The 20,572-nt window shown below is 41.2% G+C and overlaps 1 long non-coding RNA gene across 3 annotated transcripts; it reads right to left on the reverse strand.

Annotated features, from left to right (window-relative positions):
• Nucleotides 1-300: 300 nt before the first annotated feature.
• On the reverse strand, nt 301-9,919 carry LOC141935142 (uncharacterized). Of its 3 annotated transcripts, none has more exons than XR_012626478.1 (5): nt 9,662-9,919; nt 4,079-4,218; nt 1,877-1,965; nt 1,663-1,735; nt 301-1,020 (listed from the first exon to the last, which is right to left on the reverse strand). It is a non-coding gene; the product is annotated as an uncharacterized LOC141935142 (long non-coding RNA). The 3 variants fall into 3 exon arrangements; XR_012626476.1 differs by having other exon boundaries at nt 4,079-4,223; XR_012626477.1 differs by lacking the exon at nt 1,877-1,965 and having other exon boundaries at nt 4,079-4,223.
• Between the last annotated feature and the right edge of the window lie 10,653 nt (nt 9,920-20,572).

The following is a 20,572-nucleotide window of genomic DNA, read 5'->3' on the forward strand; positions in this document are numbered from 1 at the left end:
TCGCCAATATTTACGTTGCAAAAAACACATTTCTCCCATGGAAAATATTACATCCTCAGTAGATTTTTTTTTTCACAAATTTAAGAAGGAAGAGATGGGAACTATTTTGAAGTAGAAACTAAATAAGAAAGATTCAACTACTAAAAAAAAAAAGGTTTTGATCATCAGAACCATGTGAAAAGAAGTGTTATACTGGAAACAGATCCATAATCTTCAACACAGTGGTCACTATCCAATGACCACTATTTGCAGAATTACACACACACTTAAGAACACCTTCAAACCAAGACATTACGCTCAGCGGAAAAGCACTTTCCTTTTTTAATTGCTTTTATGAATCATCACTAACATCCGGACACTTCATTTACTAGAACTTTGTTTTTCAAAGACTCAAATTCCAAAACTTAAGGGCCTCCAGGCTGGCACAAAAAAAATAGAGGCGTCACTCTCTTTTGATCATAGCCATGTATTTAACTTAGCGTGCTGCTTTGGGATCATTCAAGCCAGGCACTACAGAAGAAAACACAAATGGCAAAATCACCTGGCACTGTGACCACCAGGAATTTGAAATTTAAACAGAGAAAGTTTGAGGGGTTTCCACAACTCCTCATATTTCTCTTTTTGTTCTGGTTTGTTGGGGTTTTTTGAGTGAAATAAGCAGAACTGAAAGAGGCCTGAAAATTATTCTCATATTTAAAAAGGGGCCAAGCCTCTGCAGACCATTTAGTCCTGAGCATGCCTGTTCATATTACCAGGTTAAGAAGGAAAAAAAAATCCAAACGCCAGAATTGGGGATACGTTCAGAGCAGCTGTGAGGTAGACACTTGTCCACTCTGAACTGCACCAGCACACTAAAGCTTCTTTCATGTGCTACAGGCCATTTAACAACCCAGTAACTTATAACGTTTGGCTGCTACCGTGCTGAAGTGGGTATAAATAAATTGGTACCCCCTCCGCTAATCATGGCTTGCAGGAAAAGTTCTTGCAGAAATGGAGTGAGAGGAAGTTTGCAGAGAGAAGCTGGAAAACAGAAAGGAAGAATGAATTTAATCACAAAGACAGGTTCAAAGGAAGAAGAGACTTTAGTAGGTGCCCAGTTATAGCAGAAAGCAGAGTAAAGACCAGCTATTACTCTTTTTTCTGAGACCAATTGGAATTAGCGAAGGAGAAGACACATAGGAGAAGGGATGCTCAGCCAGAGAGGATGCTTTAGGGACTTAAGCATTAACTATAAAACCTTAAGGCCTTTTTGAGACAAGTCAATACCTTCAATCTAGACAAACTATACAGAAATATCTTCAAAATAACAGTTATATCTCAGCTATATGGACAGCATATACGGAAAGAGTTTACAAATGAGTAAAATGTTTTCAGTGGAGTGAAAAGTATTTACTAGTACAAACGAATTCCAATTACGTGAGGAAAGGTACAAATTCATGGGGTGGGCACAGCCATGGAAGCAAAGTTGGGCAAAGGTGCACTGATTTGGGCATTACCAGACAGTGCTCTATCAAGCGAGGGGTTCAACAACCAAAAGCTTCTAGTTTGAACCTCATTGTTTTGTATACCATTGTCCAATTCCACATCAGATCAGTGATAAAATCACTTCACCTCTTCCTACCTTGCTTCCCCACAATATAGAACCATCACAACAATGCTTACCACATCCTTGGAGGGTTTTAAGGTCCTTGGAGCTACCATGTCCAGATTACTTTTGTTATCCTCATTTGATACCCTGTTAGTCAACAGAGAGGATGGAGTGTGGTTGAAGATCACGCCAATTCCCTTTCACCACCCACCAACTTCCACCTCCAAACCCAACAAGGCACATGTTAGCAAACTACCTCACCCAAGCACTATCCTGACAGCAACACACCTTAAAAAGTGGTGGTTGTATTTTCTCTCCATCCCCCAATTCTGCTAACAGGTTTCTCAAAGTTCTTTGAGCTCCAACTATACCAATCCCTGGATAATGGAGAACAATTAAAATAATAAGGTGAGACAGCCATAAAACAATTCTATCCCAAGGTGAGTAAAGCAAGCAAAAAGCAAACTGAGGCAGTGCTGTTCACCTCCTGGTGAACCGGGCCTGGTGAAAGGCCCTGGAATACGGCACCATTCAGTGCCCTTACTGAAAACCAAGTTTAGGGAAATGGGAAGAGTTCAACAAAAGATCAGTCGATATAACAGAGGGATTTGAAAGGAAAGGTTGCAGAGATGAATTCATCCAGTATCAAACAAACAGTGTGAGAACACCTGGAGTGATGTGCGCGTTGTCTATGGGGAGTTAACAATCTGCCCTTATCCGTGAGTTCTCCTGTACATACCGGACTTAACCGAACTCTGAAACTCAAGGTGAAACTCAAACTCATGTGGATGAAGTCACACAAAAAAGTATTACATCTACTCTTGCACGATTTGCCGTTTCCATATCACATAAAGCACCTGAAAACCCTCATATTTCACATGGTTTCAGGTCCACCAAAAGTTTCAAATCAGACTCGATTCACTTAAAACATAACAAAAGTTCCAAGAACCCCACTAAAATATCGGATAAATCTAATGTGTTTTGAGCTGGCAATGTAATTTCTTAAGATCTGAGGCTTTCCACTGAAAGTCTGACAAATTTTGAAATATTTCAGTTACTAAGTGATGGAGCTATATTAATATGATAACCTACAAGGCTGCTACAAAAACTTTGTCTGGTCAACATTTAACGCTTTTTTAAGATTTACTTGAAATTTCACTAGAATCATTGCATGAAAAAACGGTGTCCCTCAATCAACTCTTTCTTTTTTTTTTTTCTGAAAAAGCCAGTAAAAATAATACCATGTTGAGGCTCTTCAATTAGAATCTAAACTTCTGAACCTAGGTTCAACTTCAGAAACATGCATAAAGTTTAGGGACATTTTGGGAATCTGACCTGGCAGGAAAAGTAGAAAATTAAATTTAAATTAGAAATCCATGTGAGTAAGAGCAGAGCTAGAATGAATTATATTTCAATAGGAGAGAAGTGCTGGGTCTCTCTGTAAAAGAGGGAGTGTCATTCAGAGACTTGGAGGGCTGCTGCCTGCGCTCCACAGATCTGTTCCCATCTCCTCAATGAACTCACTGTGGACCCTCAGTCCTGCAGTCTATTTCCAATTCTCCCCTACACAAAACCAACACAAATAGGTAATGTAACTACTGCACATAAGAAAGGAGCTGTGACTCTGAGCCTTAATTAATGTTTGTAAAGAGCCCTGAGCGATTACAGGGACCTGAAGAGCCTCAAAGCAGGTTCATCCTTAAATATCCCCCAGACCTCCTGCCAGACTCTTAGCCCTTTTTCACCAGCACTATCTTTTTAAAGAGAGGGTGGAATTATTTAAAAGATAAACAAAGTAACGTTTTTCAGGTTTTCTAGTACTCTAGCTACCACCTGCACTTGACACAGTTTAAAAAAAAAATTAAACAACACATGGAGGCACATTTCTCTCAAGGAAAAAATACTTGTCTCAGCCACTGCTTAAGAATTAAACCAAAAGGTAGGACACCAAAATATTTTTTACAGCTGGTTGGTGGGCCCACAGCACCGACCCCTGTGCAGGGACAGGCAGAAGCTGGTACAGCACCAGCCAGAGGAATCCCAAACCAGTGGTGATGACAGTGGCGAGAATTCAAAAGCCCTGTTCCTATTCCCAGTCCTGCCGCTCGACACGCTAAGTGGCTTGGGCAAGTCTCTCCATCTCTTTGTGTTTCCTCTTCTGCCTGCCTTATCTATTTGGACTGCAAGCTCCTGGGGACAGGGAGTCTCTTCTCACAGGGTAGCTACAGGATGCCAAGCCATTGAGGTATTGCTGTCAAAGACATAACAGGCTTGGGCGCTCTAACACAGAGAAAGTCTGAACGCAAGTCTAGTCGCCCTCACCTCTTGTGAAATCAGACACAGAGGTCTTAATATACACTAACTCACTTCCAGTTACTTCACTGGCGTTGAGAGCGTGTTAAAAATTAGAAAGCCACATATCAAGAGGCATGTGACAGACAGAATGAATGTCAGAATGCGAGGAAGAGGCAGCAACCTCGGAGGACTTACGTTTGGCCCATCAGACACTGCTCAGTCTCTGCGTGCCAGAAACAGCAGCGGGATGCAAGCGAAGCAGCCAGTCTCCCCACTCCTGGTGCCAGTCCACACTTCTGCATCACTTAACGTTGCAGTGCAGGCTCTAGTACACCCTAAACTTAAATTTAGTTGGTTTTACAATGCAAAAAGACAGTGTAACATTTTCATGAGATACAAAATGAAGAAAACAAACAAAAATCTGAATATCACATTAGTTATTATGATAATAAATGACATTAATTAGGATTTTTAAAGCATAATAATAACCTTTTCAAGTTGATTTTGTTTGTATAGCAGTAGTATTAGATAATAAATATTGTCAATTTGAACTCTGTACAGCTAATGAGTGCATGTCAGCATGGAGGTAGTCCCTATGAAATATTTCTTCATAGAGATACACAGTATGCTCACTTGCAATTCCAGTATGACATGCAACATGGCTGTCTCTGAACAATTCACATATGATCAGTTCCTCTGTCTTTACAATACTCCTTACGAGGAACAGGGACCTCTATTTTATAGACAGTGAATAAAAACAACAACAAAAAAAGTGACTCATCCAAGATCCCATAGGGAGTCTGTAGCAGAACTTCAGGGTCTGCACCAATTGCTTAATAAAAAAAAATAAATTGTTCCACTACAAGGGCAGAGGCTGTGCACAGTCTTTGCCCCATTAATAATAAAACAAGACAGGCCCCATGAGCTGAATATGAACAAGGATCCCTCACAGTGGAGACAATTGTAAAATTACAAAGCTAATTCACCTGGTGTCTCAGAGAAATCTGAACTCATGTTTCGCAGGAACAACCACCAGTCGTGACAGTAACCACCCATTACCTGGGTGCCTGTGACCACCAGGCACGACGGTGGGCCTTGGCGCACAGATTCTGACCTTGGTGCACAGAGAACCCCCTCCCAAACCAGCCCATACCTGGGATGATTCAGTAGCAGCACTTAACTCTTACGGTTTGACCCACACAGGTGGCCTCATACTTTATGCTAGAACAGACTGTCCACATGGAACCAACTGCAGCAGCAGGTCCCCAGTTATTATTTGACCACTTTCCTGCTTAATTGCCATTTTTAATTACTTGCATGGTAACAACAAAAAGTCAATCTAGCAACAGAAATCCATTCTTTGAACAACTTCTGCCTTTTCCCTTAGACACAAACTATTGCTCTATAAGCCATTCCTGATTAGTATGAGGCCCTCATGGGAAAGCCGCTGCCTGTCTACTGATTTCATTTCCTATGTCTCCTCTTCTTCAACTGACAATTCAAGTCCCGAAAAAGTAAGGGTGAAAGATCCCTTATTTTACCACTACAAGATGACAGTGTTTTTTCCCTTGCTATTTTCTTTCAGGAAGATATATTAGCACTACATTTGCTCCTCCATGCGGTGGGATTTCTTAAATAAAAACGTATGTTATATATGTATGGACTTGGAACCACAGCTGCATTAGCCTATTAACTATCCACATTTGCTTCAGACTTGGCCAGCCACCTAGAAAACCTGCCAAGACCTTTCTGGCAGCCTTTTCCCAACAGTTCCAGGAAAACATGGAATATTCAAAGAATTTTAGGGCCTCCCGGCTTTGTTTGTCACCACTCTCCTTGCCCACTTAAAACTAAATCACAGGCAAATTGCTCTAATGCCCTATTAAAGATTTAAAAATGGCCTTCTCCACAGTAGGGTATCTGAGGACAAATCTGCGTTGATATATAATGCAAAGCCTGCGTTAATATGTAATGCAATGCGGCATGAGGCAGACCAAGGGCTTCCCAACAAGTAATGGAGCTGCTTTATAAACTCGGAACTTCCCAAGTGAATCCTGTCCTGTTTAGAGTTTTTAAACCTCCCTCAGATACCCGGGCAAAGGAGATTCATTTCGCCCTCACCGTTACTCTAGCAAACTACCATTGAGTTTTCAAGCCTGTGTCAGACAAGAAGCAAGCAAAAATGTGAACAGTTACATCAGAATTCACCGCCTCGGTGGGTCTCAAGGCACTGCTTGAGCAATGGTCTCAAAGCTATGCTGGAGTCCCAGTGCCTAGAGCTTGTCTGTAAGCTCACTTACAGACTTCAAGATGACCAAATGACGTGATTCTATAACCGAGATTCAGAGCAGGATTCACAGAAATGGCAACTGGGAGCATTTGCTTTGCAACCTAACCCAGGATCTAACTCCTTTTAAAGCCGTGGCAGGACAAAGAGAAAAATCCTGCTGTCATTTGTGTGAACTAAGTTATTACTAACCAAGAGTAAAAATTGGCCCATCTCACTCGCACAGCTTCCCCCAGTTTTAAAATGCAAGAGAAGCATGCTTTAAATAATTTGAAGAGGCTTTTTTAATACTCAGAAAAAGCCTCCCTGTGATTTCAGATGTCAAGTAGACTTTCTTAATTCCTCGCACTAACTCATGGATGAAACATTTAACCCTTGACTTCAATACAGATCAAGAGTTCCTTGTTACCAAGAGCTGACACAACTACCCCACTAAGCACCCCCACATCCCTACTCTCGTGCTCCCCCGGACCATTTCTAGGTGCCCCTCTTGAGTCAGTTTTGGTGCAGGACTGACTCACTGCACACAGTCTGTTAGGCTTTCACCTTGCATCCTATTAGTCTAAAAAGTTATCACACACTTCTCTTTGCTCCAGATAACCTTTCCTGGCTCTTCAACTCATTAGTCACTCTTGGTTTGCAATTTGCTACTTCACAGGCATGTGACAAACATATATAGAAACATATATATAAAATGTTAGGCAGCACCAAGACAGATTGTCTTATGAGATCCCCACCTCTTCTAAAGCACACAGCAGTGAGCTGGTGTGCATACCTCCTGAGAGGCTGTATGCACCATGCAAATGAGACTGTGGATACGTATTTTGCAATTAAAAATTGCCCCTCTACTGGAATATAAACAAAACAGAGCATCACAGAACCCCTCGCACTAGCAATTTCACCAGCAGAGCATGGCTATCCTCCTCTTCTGTTGAAGAAGGAAGAGACTACAGCTCTTTAATTCCGATGTGAAGTCCCGAGGAGTCACTTTATGAAATGCAGCAACCAACACGGGGCCCTTGTGGATTTATTACAGCATCATGGTTACAGATTGCTGACCAGTGACTCCTATCCTAGAACCCTACAGACAGACATGATTCAGCAGACTAACTACATCTTTACTAACATACTAAGTAGTGGACACTGATTTTATTTTTTCCACTAAGACCTACAGTGTTTAACTTCTCATTCAATTCTCCCATACAAATGAAGGGAAACACGTGACTGGAATATCTTTGGGTTCTTATAAAATAAGTTCTCCTTTCACCTTTCAAAAGCTATTGGAAAGGCAATTTTCAAAATCATCTCAAACCACAAAATCTGTAGCAGAGAGCAATCATGTCTTGCCTTCTTCCCTTCCCATTTCCTTCCTCTTTTTCTTTCTCTTCCTCATTCTTTTTTTAAAAATCTGTCCTCCAAATCTAACAACCTCATTTACGAAAGGAAATGGAAAGCCAAGGGGAAGCTGTGGGATCTGACAGACTGCAAACACCACTATTGCAAACCACCCTCTGATGCCACAACTGCTATTCCTTGACAGAAGAGATGAGAGGCCACTTCAAACACAAGAAAAACAAACTTTAAAATAAACCCACATCAGTGGGTTAATCCAGGAATGGGTTTGACCTGCTATTTACAACAGTTCCTTAAATCTCACCTAAGCTAAGGAATACCTACACTCTTCAGGGGCAGAGTACCTAGACTCTTCAGTCTGCCTACACTCTTCAGGGGACTGACCGTAGTTAGCCCAAATCTAACACCAATCTGAGCTGCTGCAACCACAGATCTCTGGCCAGTACGATCTGGAAGGGCCAGCTCAGGCCCTGGGGCAGCAGGGCTGTTGCTAGTGCAGCACCACACCTGAGCTCAGCACATCCCACAGCAGTCACTGATAGCTTAAGCGTACCTGTATGACATGCTCTTGCGTGGTGAAGACCAGCTCTAACCTCCTACTGAAAAGTGGGTGTGAAAGCAGAACCAGGTGTAACCCTCCTCACTGCTTCTGAAACGTTTATTATTTCTGGTAATACCAGGGTTCCAAGAAACATATTTAATGAGGAAGGAGAAGGTCACAACATATGGTTAGATGCAGATCTGCAACCCAACTGACCTGGCTTTTGTACACAGCCCTTCCAGTGATATGCTGCCTGGCCTTGGATAAGTCATTGACCTTCCTCTGCTTTTATTTCTGGACAGTGGCCATGCAATCCTTTCCCATTGCACATGGTAACTGCAAGGAACTGGAGGTGGTCCACGCCATTGGACAATTATTACTAATACTGCTGTATTGCAGTTATTCAATATGTGAGCCCAAGTGAAGGCCAAACATCTATCAACCCTTCTCTTCTATTTATCAGTGGCAAACTATGTGCTTAATCCTTTGCAGGAGACAGATATAGCCTGGGTCAGAATCCAGACTTCTCTAACACACCCTCTCCAATAGTGACAAGTATTACTGGCTTTGGACAACCAAGAGTTGTCCTTCCCACTGGTTTTTCCCTGGTCTTGAACTGCTGCACTTCATCCTGAACCTTGAAACTTGAAGTCTAAACTCAGCTCTAAAGTTATTATAATGAATGACCACAATTCTATGTATGGCTATTAAAAACATAAGTATCTAATCTGTTCTAGACTTGCAAACTTCCCATTAACTTCTAAAAGCAATTAAGTTCCTTCTTTAATTAAATACTCATGGAAAAGAATTGCTTTTTAAAACGTTTTCAGTTTGTCACCATTTAATTTCACTGCATGTCTCCTTGTATTCACTTTGTGAAACTGTGAGAATTTCTCAGTCTACCTCCTCATTCTTTCTTTGCTTTTCCTTATAATGTCAATTTGGCTTTCTTTTCCAATGGGAATGGTTCTGGTATATCAGTTTCCCTGCTTGGGACCATTTTTGCTGGCACCTTTTTGAGCCACTCTTCCTCTCGTCAGGTTTGGTAGTACAGCTCCTGTGCTGCATGCCTTACTGTCTTTGGTCCCAAAAGTACAGACAGTGCTCATACGAATTTTACATCAGTATTGTACAGGGGTTTATCCACTCCACATTTATCATCCCTGAAATGTTCCTAAAGGCTTCTATTCATGGCTTGAGCTTTGTAGCTGTACTGGATCTAGGAACAACAGGCAATAAGGTCTAGTTGCCTATCAAGAATTCAATAAGGGGTAAACAAAAGAAAAAAAAAAATCTGCCTTTACCAACCATTTGCCTGACTGGTTATGGCTTTTTTGGACATTGACAGTTGCATGTGTAAAAAATGGCCCATTCACAAAAATATTCTTACACTCTAACTGTTAGACATGACATTTACACGTCACTGTTAATTATAAATGACTTGATCCTGACATTTCGTTAATACATTATGAAAGCCATAATGAAACCGTACGAGCTGTATGTCACACCTGTAACAAAGACAAGCTTAGAGAAATCACAGTCTTGTCATCAGACCTTGGCAAAGGTTGAAAGGAAAAATGGCAGCAGGGTGACTCACACTGGAAGCGGACTTATCCTCAGTGACCCGAGAGGGGCAAGGGAGAACCCTGCACCACAACGTTTGCTCCTCTGTGGCACACGACGCAGTAGTTTGGCTACCTGAACGTGGGAACCTACAAGAACGTAGATGAAAAACAGAAATCAAGAAGACTGTATTGGCCATACCTACACTGCTTTTGAACAGTACTCTGAGATGGGGTCTTGAGTGCGGTGGGCTTTTTTCTTAGAAAAGAAAAAGTGGTTGTACATCAAGAAGTGGCTGGCAGGAGCCAGGGAGTGGCTCCCTCCTGCTTTTAAGAAAATAATCGCTTGGAATATTTCTAGCCCTTGGCATTTCATTTGCAGTACACCTCAGACAATCCTGGATCACCTAACTGGACAGGAAGTCATTTTCTTTGAATTTGAGAAGGAAGCAGGGAGAGGTGGCGATAAGGAGGAGCCACTGCGTATAACACAGAACGCAGAATTTCAATCTCTTTCCATATCTGCCCCAGAAACCTGATTCTTGAACTTATTTAACCAAAAAACAGGGCCATGACATTGCACAAAGAGGCTAATTTCACCCTATTGCATGTAAAAAAAATATTTGCTCAGGGAGAATACATTTTATACTTTGAATATATAAATCTAAATATATGCAACGGGGACTGCCTGGAGCATCAGCGGAGTGAGGACAACTAGAAGTTTTTTCTTGTTTAAAAAAGAAAGAAAAAAAAAAAGAACAGTTTTTTTCTTCACAGATAAAACATTTTGCATCTCTCTCTGCTATGGGAAATTTCCAAACATCAGATTTCCTTTCTGTTTCAGTTTAGACTGGAAGGTTAAATACTGGTAGCCCAACACCACACACAGACGAGTTTGTCTCTGACTGAAGTCGGAATGGATATAGAACTTATCTCAAACCCTCACGCTGGAAATGCTGAACTTCACCTGGATTCAGATCTAAGCCACCAAGCTATGAACAGGGAAAAGTAAGAATGAGAAGGAAAAAGTCAGTCAAAAAGAGATGTGTGTTCAGATCTCTGCTCTGGCTTCAGACCTTCCATTTCCAATAGAGGAGTTCCAAATATTGAGCTGGTCTATACCAGATAATTCTTTTATTTTCCAATCGCACTGTGCGTTGTAATCAATATCTACACGTGTTCGAAAGGACATCTGTTTCCTTTACAGGTTATACTTTTTGACTTGAACACAAAATGAACTTCCTTCTTCAGTAATTTACAATTTCAAAAGGAGAGAGTAGCAGCATTTCTGAGGTCTGGGCTTTGAATCTGTGTAATGAAATTGTCTTATTTTTAACTGTCTGAGCAGCTTTCAAGCAGAAGCGTGTTAGAATTCATATTAATTTGTGCAGTACCCTATCATCATCATAATTTAGCTCACAAGGTTGCTGTGCTTGGAATTCCAGTTATGACATGAATTCTATACATTTTATACAGATTTATAAATGGCATCAATAGAACACTTAGGGCCTTATTCATTAAACAATGAGTCATTCTGGCATTCCATTCTATTTCATCCCAGTTCTTACAAAACTTTTATGTACAAATTTGACTGTACTTAATGCATCTGATTTAGCAGCAGTAGTGTTGCAGCATAGTTTCAGCTGGGTGTGGAAACAGATGAAAGGCATTGTTTAAAGAAAATAAATATCCCTCTAACCGTGAAATTTCTTAGTTTCAGCCTCCTTTCCAAAGGAACAGCATACAGGTCCCAGGAAACAGCCCTTGCCTCAGTTTTCTCACCATCAGGCCCTCTCCAAGGAGAGCTGTGAGGCAGCACAACAGAACAGTCAGAAGATGCTTATGGGGTCGCAAGCAGCCAGGTATGGATTTTGTGGATAAGCAGAATTCCTCCTTCTTCAGGACTGCTAGGCTGCCATCTTTCACAAGTATCACAGCCATGTGAAAACACAGAAGCAAAAGAAAATTTGCAATGGTGCATTACTGCAAGTATTTTCTTACTGCCCAGCAAACCAGGAAAAAAAATATTTCTGAATACAACACTTTAGTAGCTATCTTGACAGATAATTTCAGTGGTACACTATAAGAGGCCTAAAGGCTTCCCTTAGTATGCAGTTTATGAGTGTGGCACCAGCAAACTAATGATTGTGCAGGACCACAACATGAATTTTTCAAAATAATTTCCCTAATGACCTAGAGCTTCCAGATGGACTGGGTATATTTTGTGTGTGTGTGTTTTAAATGAGAATTCAGCTGAAAATAAAAAGATTAAGCCAAAATAAGACCTGTCACCTACCTTTCAGGAATGCATCTATATTATGAATAGTGGCTAGCAGTATGCCTACACAGCAAAATACAGGGCCATTGTTTGGTAAATTCTAGCTTAATCTAGGCAGAGCACATAAAAATAGCAGTGGAGTCATGATGGTATGGGTTTTAGCATGCTCTAGCAACTGGAGTACAAAGTCTTCAGGGACACGCTGGTTACTAGCCAGTGGGAATCTGTCTGAACTGTTCTCATTGCTTCACTCAATCCAGTTAATCCAGGTAAACTGGCGTATGCTACAAACTGCTCTCCATTTTAGAGCTTGTACATCTGAGCATATATGACTCTTTTACCTTCTCTTTGTCCTTTCAACCTTCTTCCTGACTGCTGGATGGCTGTCATTTCTGTAAAACTTGCTGGAGCAGAATAGTCTCGGGAATCACTGCTCCTCTATCAAATCTGATTGGGATTAGAAAATAGTCTCAGCAGTTGTTGGGAAGAAAGAGGTACAGATACACAAATGTGCATAAGGCAAATGAGCACACTAGCTGTCTTTTCATTGGAAACCATTCCAAGACCTCATCATTCCTCGGATGCTTGCAGTTTTCTTCATTACGTATATAAGCATCAGTGCCTATTTTTGGTCTTTATCCTTAATAAGTCCCAGCAAATTTGGAATCCATTTCACGACATATTCTTGTACATTAGGACACTACCTACCAGGCAATTACTACTGCAAGAAAAGCACAATACTACCTGCACCTATTGTCCATAAGGGAGAACAGGGATGCATGCTTAAGTAAAGTGTGCAGTCTCATTTTCATTAATTCCCTCACCATGGTATTCCTAGTACTTCACTTTATGTTACAGACTTAAAGGGACAAAAACAAGATCAAAGTTTACATTTCGTTATCGTAGGACAAACAATTTTCTGGGAGGTGGATTGTTTCTTTTTCATTTTACATTCCAGTGGAAATGTTCTCTGAAAAACAGTTGCTATCTCTCCGACTATTCACAGGCTTAACTGAATAAAAACCAGGAATGGAACAGTAATGGAAAACAAGGAAAATAGGACACTTTTCTCTGTTCATTGCCCAAGCTGAGAGAAACAAAACTGGCAATTAAAGGAACTGTTCAGGGCGAGCCACCTTCCTCTTGCTTCCTCCTCTTTTAATCTACAGCTCATGAGTTGTTCCTTTACTCATTGCAAAAGGTCCATAATTGTAACACTGCCATATTCTCCTGGAAATCTATTTAAATGGCATATGATAGAAGCCATATGATAGAAGCTTAATTACATAGAGGGCATATGGAAGGCATATGACATAAGGACATATGGAAGGCATATGATAGAAGGGCATCCGAGGACATATGATGGCAGTCTAATTAATTGACAATACATTCCTCTCATCAGGGGGAGAGCTGGAATGCTATTTTCTTCAGAAGAAAAATATGCACATTGAATTATGTTTATTGTCAACTTCGATGTACCACTGACCAGTCTCCTTTTTAATGATTATTCCTTGTTCTTTGTAGCAAGACAGATCGCTTGATTTACGTATCATACGATTAACATACTTAACAAAGTTAAGTTTGGTAGCCACAAATGTGTGCGTTAGTATAAATAACTCCTAGTTTTGAACCTTATGAAGTTCCCTTATACCTGTGCAAAGCAGATCTAAAATGCTACCACCAAAAAAGAAAAGAACGTTCTTATTCGGGTGTTATTACCACTCATTCGTAAAGCTATTCCTAGAGAAGGACCAAACAGGTTAAAAAAAATCAACCCCAATGGAACAGCTCTGCACTGGATGTGAGTTGATGCAGATTGTGGATTTACAGCTGAAAATTTGCACTTCCACCTGCAAAAAGATGTATGGGGTGGGGGGTAGTTAAGGTACGGCCTAAAATGTGCCAGAAAGTTTCTTTTTAACTACCTGCATGTGTTTAATGTATGTGCCTTCCTGAAACACAGAAGCAGCACTGTGTTAGCTCAGATACTTGCCTTGTCCTAAGGAACTGCAGAGTTATAAACCATGGCAGTGATATCTGTAACCTCTTTGAAAACAAGATGAAATAAAATCCCACTAATCCACTCTTTGAATAACTCATAATTGAGCACTGGGTAACACTTGAGAAACCAACAGCTTCTCTTTGCATTCTGTAAACAAGGATTTGCAGATATTAAAGTTTTTAAGTTCTATTTTACCAGAAAAACATTTTTTCTGGCTTATTTAGATATCTTGAAATATTGTTATAGTTTTCACACTTTTAGATTAGCCTCATGACATAAGCCCTGTGCCTACCCTTTACTTTTATTTGTTTTTACCCACTAGCAAACAGCCTCTTACTTCTGGGAACTCAAAAACTCTTGCTGGAATCAGTCATGTATGTAGTCAGAAGACGTAACATGGCTCATGTTCTCATGTTCTGGGCCCTGATCAAGCATTAGGGCCACCATCTTCATCCAGGCCGCCAGGGGACCCGAACCCTGCCAACATGAAGATCTCAACTGTTGCGTTCAAACTTTATTAGATAAACGCCAGAGTTTCAGGGGGTTTTTTAGGCCTCAAATACTTAGGCAAATAAAGCTGTAGATCTCATTAGCAGCTACGTGTATTTGGTGTGTTCCCTGCACTTTAGAGGTGTAAGATACATTAGAAATGTGGTCTTTTGCCCAGAATTGTTGGCTCACCATGTGCCCATTCTCCACACAGCCCCTCCACAAAATTTGGGGTGGTTCCACAGCTCCTTAATCCCAGCTGCTGTGAAGGAGAAGCAAACCACATCTATTGGATGTGTCCAGAAGCATCAGCCTTTGAAACACCTAATGCAACTGTACAAGCCTAGAAAAAAAACCCCTTAAGAACCACCATTTTAGCTGACTGTAATCACTAATGGCTATTCCCCAAGAACAGCTCTCCCGAGGACTGTGTAGATTTAGGTACTTTCACAAAACCCCTTATAGGCTTTATCTGGGAGCATCAGCACCAGCCTCCTACGCTTCCTGAGAGACAATGAGTGTGCCAGGTCTCATACTGCTGGAGGGCACAGCCTTGTTTAACTCCTAGTGTAGAACTAACTGAACCAGTCAAAGACTAATGGAAGGGGAAACCTGCTTGCACATCTCAATAACAGATACAATACAGGACGCTTTTCATGTTACCTTTGGAGACTTCTGATTGCTGACCGCGAAGGCAATAACACTGATATGTTGCCATGGTGCTTTTTAGGAATGTTACACATTGCGCTGCTCGAATGCTAATAAAGGAAGACAAGCATTACTAGTCCACTGAATTTGCTAAAAACTCAATAATATAGCACCAGTAGGTAAAAAAATGCCAAGTGAACGAACATTTCTGAAGTTCTAGAGAGGCAGAAGAAAATAAAAGGTTTTCCAGCTCATCTTACCTGCTCTTTCCTGTTCCATGTGTCCAGAGCAAACATTGCTGAGGAATTATGGTCGCTCATCACGCCGTTCTGTGCAAGACCCAAGGAAAGCTAGGAGGTTGTACAGTTATCTCCCTTGGTGTAATTCTAAACTATACAACCTACTACCTCAACCTGGATGCATGCAGTCAAAAATGCTGAAAGCTACCCACCACTTCACAGCCGACATAATGTCAGGGTTTCTAGTTAAAAAAAGGCCTCAAAATTCTCAGTGCACTAATTTAGAATTAATAAATGCTTTGCTGGTGAAAAGACACCAAAACCAAATGCAGCTCCCCACACTGCATATGTTAATAGATAAGACACAATAAGCCATGGTTATTGCTGCTAGATAGACACAAGATCACGGGTCACTTTTCACACAAGAAGGACTTTTGTCCCTGGCCAAAAAAATACTTTTCCCGCTCCACAGCAGATGCATCTGCACTACAGCACAGAACATATACAGACATTTTTAAAGCACTTAAATAAGGTTGAGGATGAAATCTGTCCTAACATGTCTTTTGTTTTTTGAACGCATACAACATTGACCTTGGAACATGCTCCTTGGCTCCGGAATGCTTAAAGGATGATTGCTGAAGTGGGGTTAGGAGAAAAACTGCAAAAAGGGTGAAGTTTTAAGTCAATTTTACCCTTGCATCAATCCCTCGTTAGGAGTAATGATTTTAGAAATGCGACACTGAGCCTCTCTCAGCAGTCAGAATAAGACGGTGTTCCCTTAACAAGGAACACATTACATTTTTAACTTGTATTAGTTCACAGTCAAACAACCAGGATGTTATCGTTGTGACTCACTCCCATTACCCACCAAGGTATTACTTAAAGCAGTACGCTGCCTATTTACTATGGCTTACAAACAGGGATTAGCATCTTAAAATATGCTAGTGCAGGCAGTGGAACTGAATCAGTCCTGAGATCCTGCCTCTCAGGTGAATGCATCCTCGGGCACAGCAGCTCTGTGCTGGAAGGGGATTACAAGGGAATCAAACCCTACGAACGAATGCTGAGCTGTGCTGAAGAGATGGCATCTTGGTTGTTTCTTTTTCCTTGGGATAAAGTAGCATTGCTGATTATGAAAAAGCCGGTGCCCTACCTTTACATTCAAAGCCTGACTACAAATAAAGGAGGCAGGTGAGAAATAATACCACTCTTCAGAATTCAGCTTGTAACAGCAGAATAATATTTGAAAAAAACCAATGTCTCTGCAAGGTTTAAATGTACATGATGGTGATAGTACCAGGGGAATTTCTAATGACTCCATAGTCGGTAAAGTTTACTTTGACCTGATAGGCTCCGTGGAAATACAACATGTTACTTTAGTTAACAGCACAGTACAGGACCCTAACAGTACATTCACTGTTAACCATTTTATTGGTTAGAAGAGTGATCCAACCACAAGTCTGGATAAGGAAACCATGGCTCTCTGGCCCTGCACTCTGACCAGGAGCTTTATTACTGTCTCAAAGCATCCTGAAACCATCCCAATTCCTTGACGTAACCTCATCATTTTTGTGCACTGAATGTCTGTCCTCTGACATGAAATCTGATGATGTAACTAGCGTAGCTCTACGGGAGCCAATGAACCTCTGAGCTCATTTAGGGTGATGGAAGATCTCAAATCACACCCAATTTCTATGTGACACAGAGACGTAACTCCCTTTTAGACTTTCGCAAACGTCCTACTTCATATTCTGCAGCTATAAACCATTTCAGTATCACACGGCTAAGCTACTCATTCTTTCTACAGCTTATCCTTGCAAGTATTTTCCTTTATCTCAATCTTGTCATGAATGTTAGCTATTACGTAACTCAAAACATTTAAAAATTATTATCTATATCTGATCAGTTTAGTTCAGTAGTGTTAACATCACCATTGCATCGAGACTAGCACAGGCATACCTTGCAGACCAGGTACTTATAAGCAGAGCTCAGCAAAAAAACCTCTCCAATAATTTGCTCTAAAATAGAAGGTGGAGAAAAAGTGTTTTGTTTCATTTGTAGCCTCAACACAGTAAAGGTCTTTTTAGATATATTACAATAGAAAATCCCTTATGAAAAAACTCCTCACTCTCCGCTTGCGCCTAAATAACCTACATTTTTCTCAGGTTGGCAAATGCCACTGTGACTGTTTTGTTCATGACTCGCCACCTCTCCTTGCTGCTCTTCCATCGCAGCTTCAACTTCCTCTTCATCGCCACATTTACAAATCCTTGAGCTGTCAGCTCCGTGCTGGCACTCATTCAAAGAGCATTCTCGCTCCCTCCTCCGTCACTATATTGAGCCGGGGAGCTGTGCCCCGCTTGGCACACGTGCTTCCACTGCAAGTATCAAGACCTGCTCCACAGTGCCATGGCAGTGTCCAAGCACGAACTGCTGGGGGAAGGTCCTCACTGAGAAAATACTCTCATCCAAGTTCCCACATATGCCGACGCCTCTCTGCACAAATGTGATAGTAATAAGCAAGTCTTTATGTGGACCTGTAGGTAACCTATGCTCGCTTTACAGAGCAACACAAAGAGACTTTAAGATATTTTCTAAACATTAAAGCAGTTTCTATCCCAGGGTCTGATACCTAACCCACCCTCTGGTCAATTTTTAGACCTCTCCGGAGCCTGCTGCACAGATTATCCTGGCAATTTTTCCCCATTTATGAGAGCTTGGCTTCAGTATTACAGGTATTTGGTTACCAGTGCTTTAAGCTCAGATGAAGCTTGGACAGATGAAAGTGTATTTGCATCCCAGAGGAACTGTAATTTCAAGCAGAAAAAAGTGTCATGCATCTAGTCATGCCGTCAATTAGAATATCTGCTGCTATTACTGACATAAAGTATTGAGTTTAGGAATTGAGATCAACTATTAAAACAGAAGTCATCTAATTACCATTACTTCTGTACCTTCATAACATCTATCAATGCCTGGCTCTTTGCTAACTACCTACGTACTATAAACATTCTTCTTCTGGGAGGAGAGCAAGAGAGATTCACAGCACTGGTGTCTATTAAGACACTTTCTTTTGGTGGCATGAATCTCCATGTTTGTTTTCTGGTGATTTTTGTCAATTATGTCTTTACCCAATTAGCATAATCATACCTAATTATGTAATTAGGGTAAATATGTAATCTAATGACAATGTTCAATTACGATACGTATCGATGTCATCAAAGTTCCCGTTAAACATTGCAGTAGGGAGAACTGCATTACATGTAGAGCTGTGTGTTCCTCTATAAGTTCATGTGCCCCAGCGTCTATTGTCTGTGAACCCTTTTAGGCCTCTTGCTTTTTCAGAATCACAGAAATGATTTCACACTTCTGTGGACAAAAGGAAATCTCTGTCCCAGCCCAGCTAGTTTTATTTTAAAGCAACAGTGTAATCAAAAAATTCTGTCCTTTTACTTAGTGTAGCCCTCTGATTTCTGCAATACAGTAGCTGAAGTAAACGTGAAAAAGACTGCTGTCTTGTCACAGAGAAGGCAGAATTCATGCTCAATACTTATTTTCAAATGAAGAGGAAACATCATTGTAGCCGTTCTTCCCAGACAGATGAAGGGTTTCTATCTCTGAAGTTAACAACAGCCCATGCCACTGACCTCAGAAGACATCAGATCAAGGTACAAGCTTTAGGCTGGACTAGGACGTTAGGCAGAAGCATCACTCATTTTACCGCCTGCCCCCTTCCTGGACTTCAGGTGAGGGAAGAACTCAGAAACCTGCTTCCCCTACTCCACACTACATGAACCCAAATTTTATATTTCATTTCCCCAAGAATGAGCAGAGAATTCAAATCCAGAACTGATTTTTGAGGATCTGAATGGCTGGAATATTCCATTCTTTAAAAACGTGCTTCAATGCAAAGCAGCAATTTAGTCACGATCCACAGAAAAGCAGGGTTTCAGAGGGCAGAATATTCCCGAAAAACAACACAGAAAACAGTGCCTCGTGTATTAATCCCCTGCAGCTGTACCACACTTTGTGTGCCTTTACAGACCACTCCTATTGACTTTACAGATATGAACAAGACACTAAGGATACCAGCAACGGGAATTCAGTACAGAAGTGTTCAAGAAAACTGAATTCTGTTTTGTTATTATCATCAGCAAAAACGAGATTTGGCTCTGAATCTTTATGGTTGTGAATGATGTAGAAGAAGGAAGAACCCACCTTCATTTTCAGATCCCAGGCAGGCTATTGCAGGGCTAGCCAAAGAGGGGGTGGAAAGCAGAAAATACTCATGAAGCAAACATATTTCCTTAAGTCATTGAGAAAAAAATAAATACCAAAACCCACAAATGATATTGTTCCAGTTTGAGGTCTGAAATCTTGTTTGCTAAATTTCAGCCTGGAGTGATCTTTTTTACAGCTGACTTTCATAAACCTCAGACAGAGGAGATTTTACAATGGCAATGCTGACATGATTCCTACTGGTCATCTCACCCATTCAGCTTTACTTGATGAAACTTTGTTATTAGAACTTGGTTGTGATGAGGAACCTCAAGAGGTTCAAAGGCTTACTCTAGCTCAGAGAGCTCTCCTAGAAGTCTGGCAGACACACTAAACAGGGCTGGAACTTCAAGAGTTTGCAAAATAAGGAAAGAAATCTCATCTGGGCTCAGCTGAAATCCAGAGCAAGTAAATATTTCGAAAGCTATCCAAAATTTTTCATCACATTACAAAAACGGTCTCTGCCTCAGCTTTTAGCAACAGTTACAGCAATCTGAAGATTTACTCAATATTACATTTCAATCTCTGGTACTTTCTAGGGGAAGGGTAGCCACGCTCTCACTCCTGAACCATATATAGCTTTTTGTCAGCAGCTGGAGTGCAGCATCAGCTCTGGGTTAGACAACACATGACACAGACACTGTCCTGGGTCTAAGGGTGGATCAGGGATGCTTGCAGGCAAGGTGGCACAAGCTAGCAAGGGCTTGCAAGACTGATGACTATAAATGACCCCAAAACTGAGGGTTTTTTGCCTGGCCTGGGGCTGCTCTGTGATTGAGCAGTGCCCTGTGCTTTTGGTATGAAGCTCAGTGAGCCCAGGTTGAAGACTCTTGTTCAAGATTCTGCACAGCACAGCAAGGACTCCGAGCCAACGCGGGTTTCACAGGCACACTGAAAAGTAAAGGAACTCATAGGTGATGGCCAGGAAGCCACACCAAAACCTGGTGTCACTGCCAGGGTGGCATGGTAAGGCCGTATTTGATCTTGATATCGCGTATCTACAACCAAGGGC

The sequence above is a fragment of the Strix uralensis genome, chromosome 26 (assembly GCF_047716275.1).
Source record: "Strix uralensis isolate ZFMK-TIS-50842 chromosome 26, bStrUra1, whole genome shotgun sequence".
NCBI lineage: Eukaryota > Metazoa > Chordata > Aves > Strigiformes > Strigidae > Strix > Strix uralensis.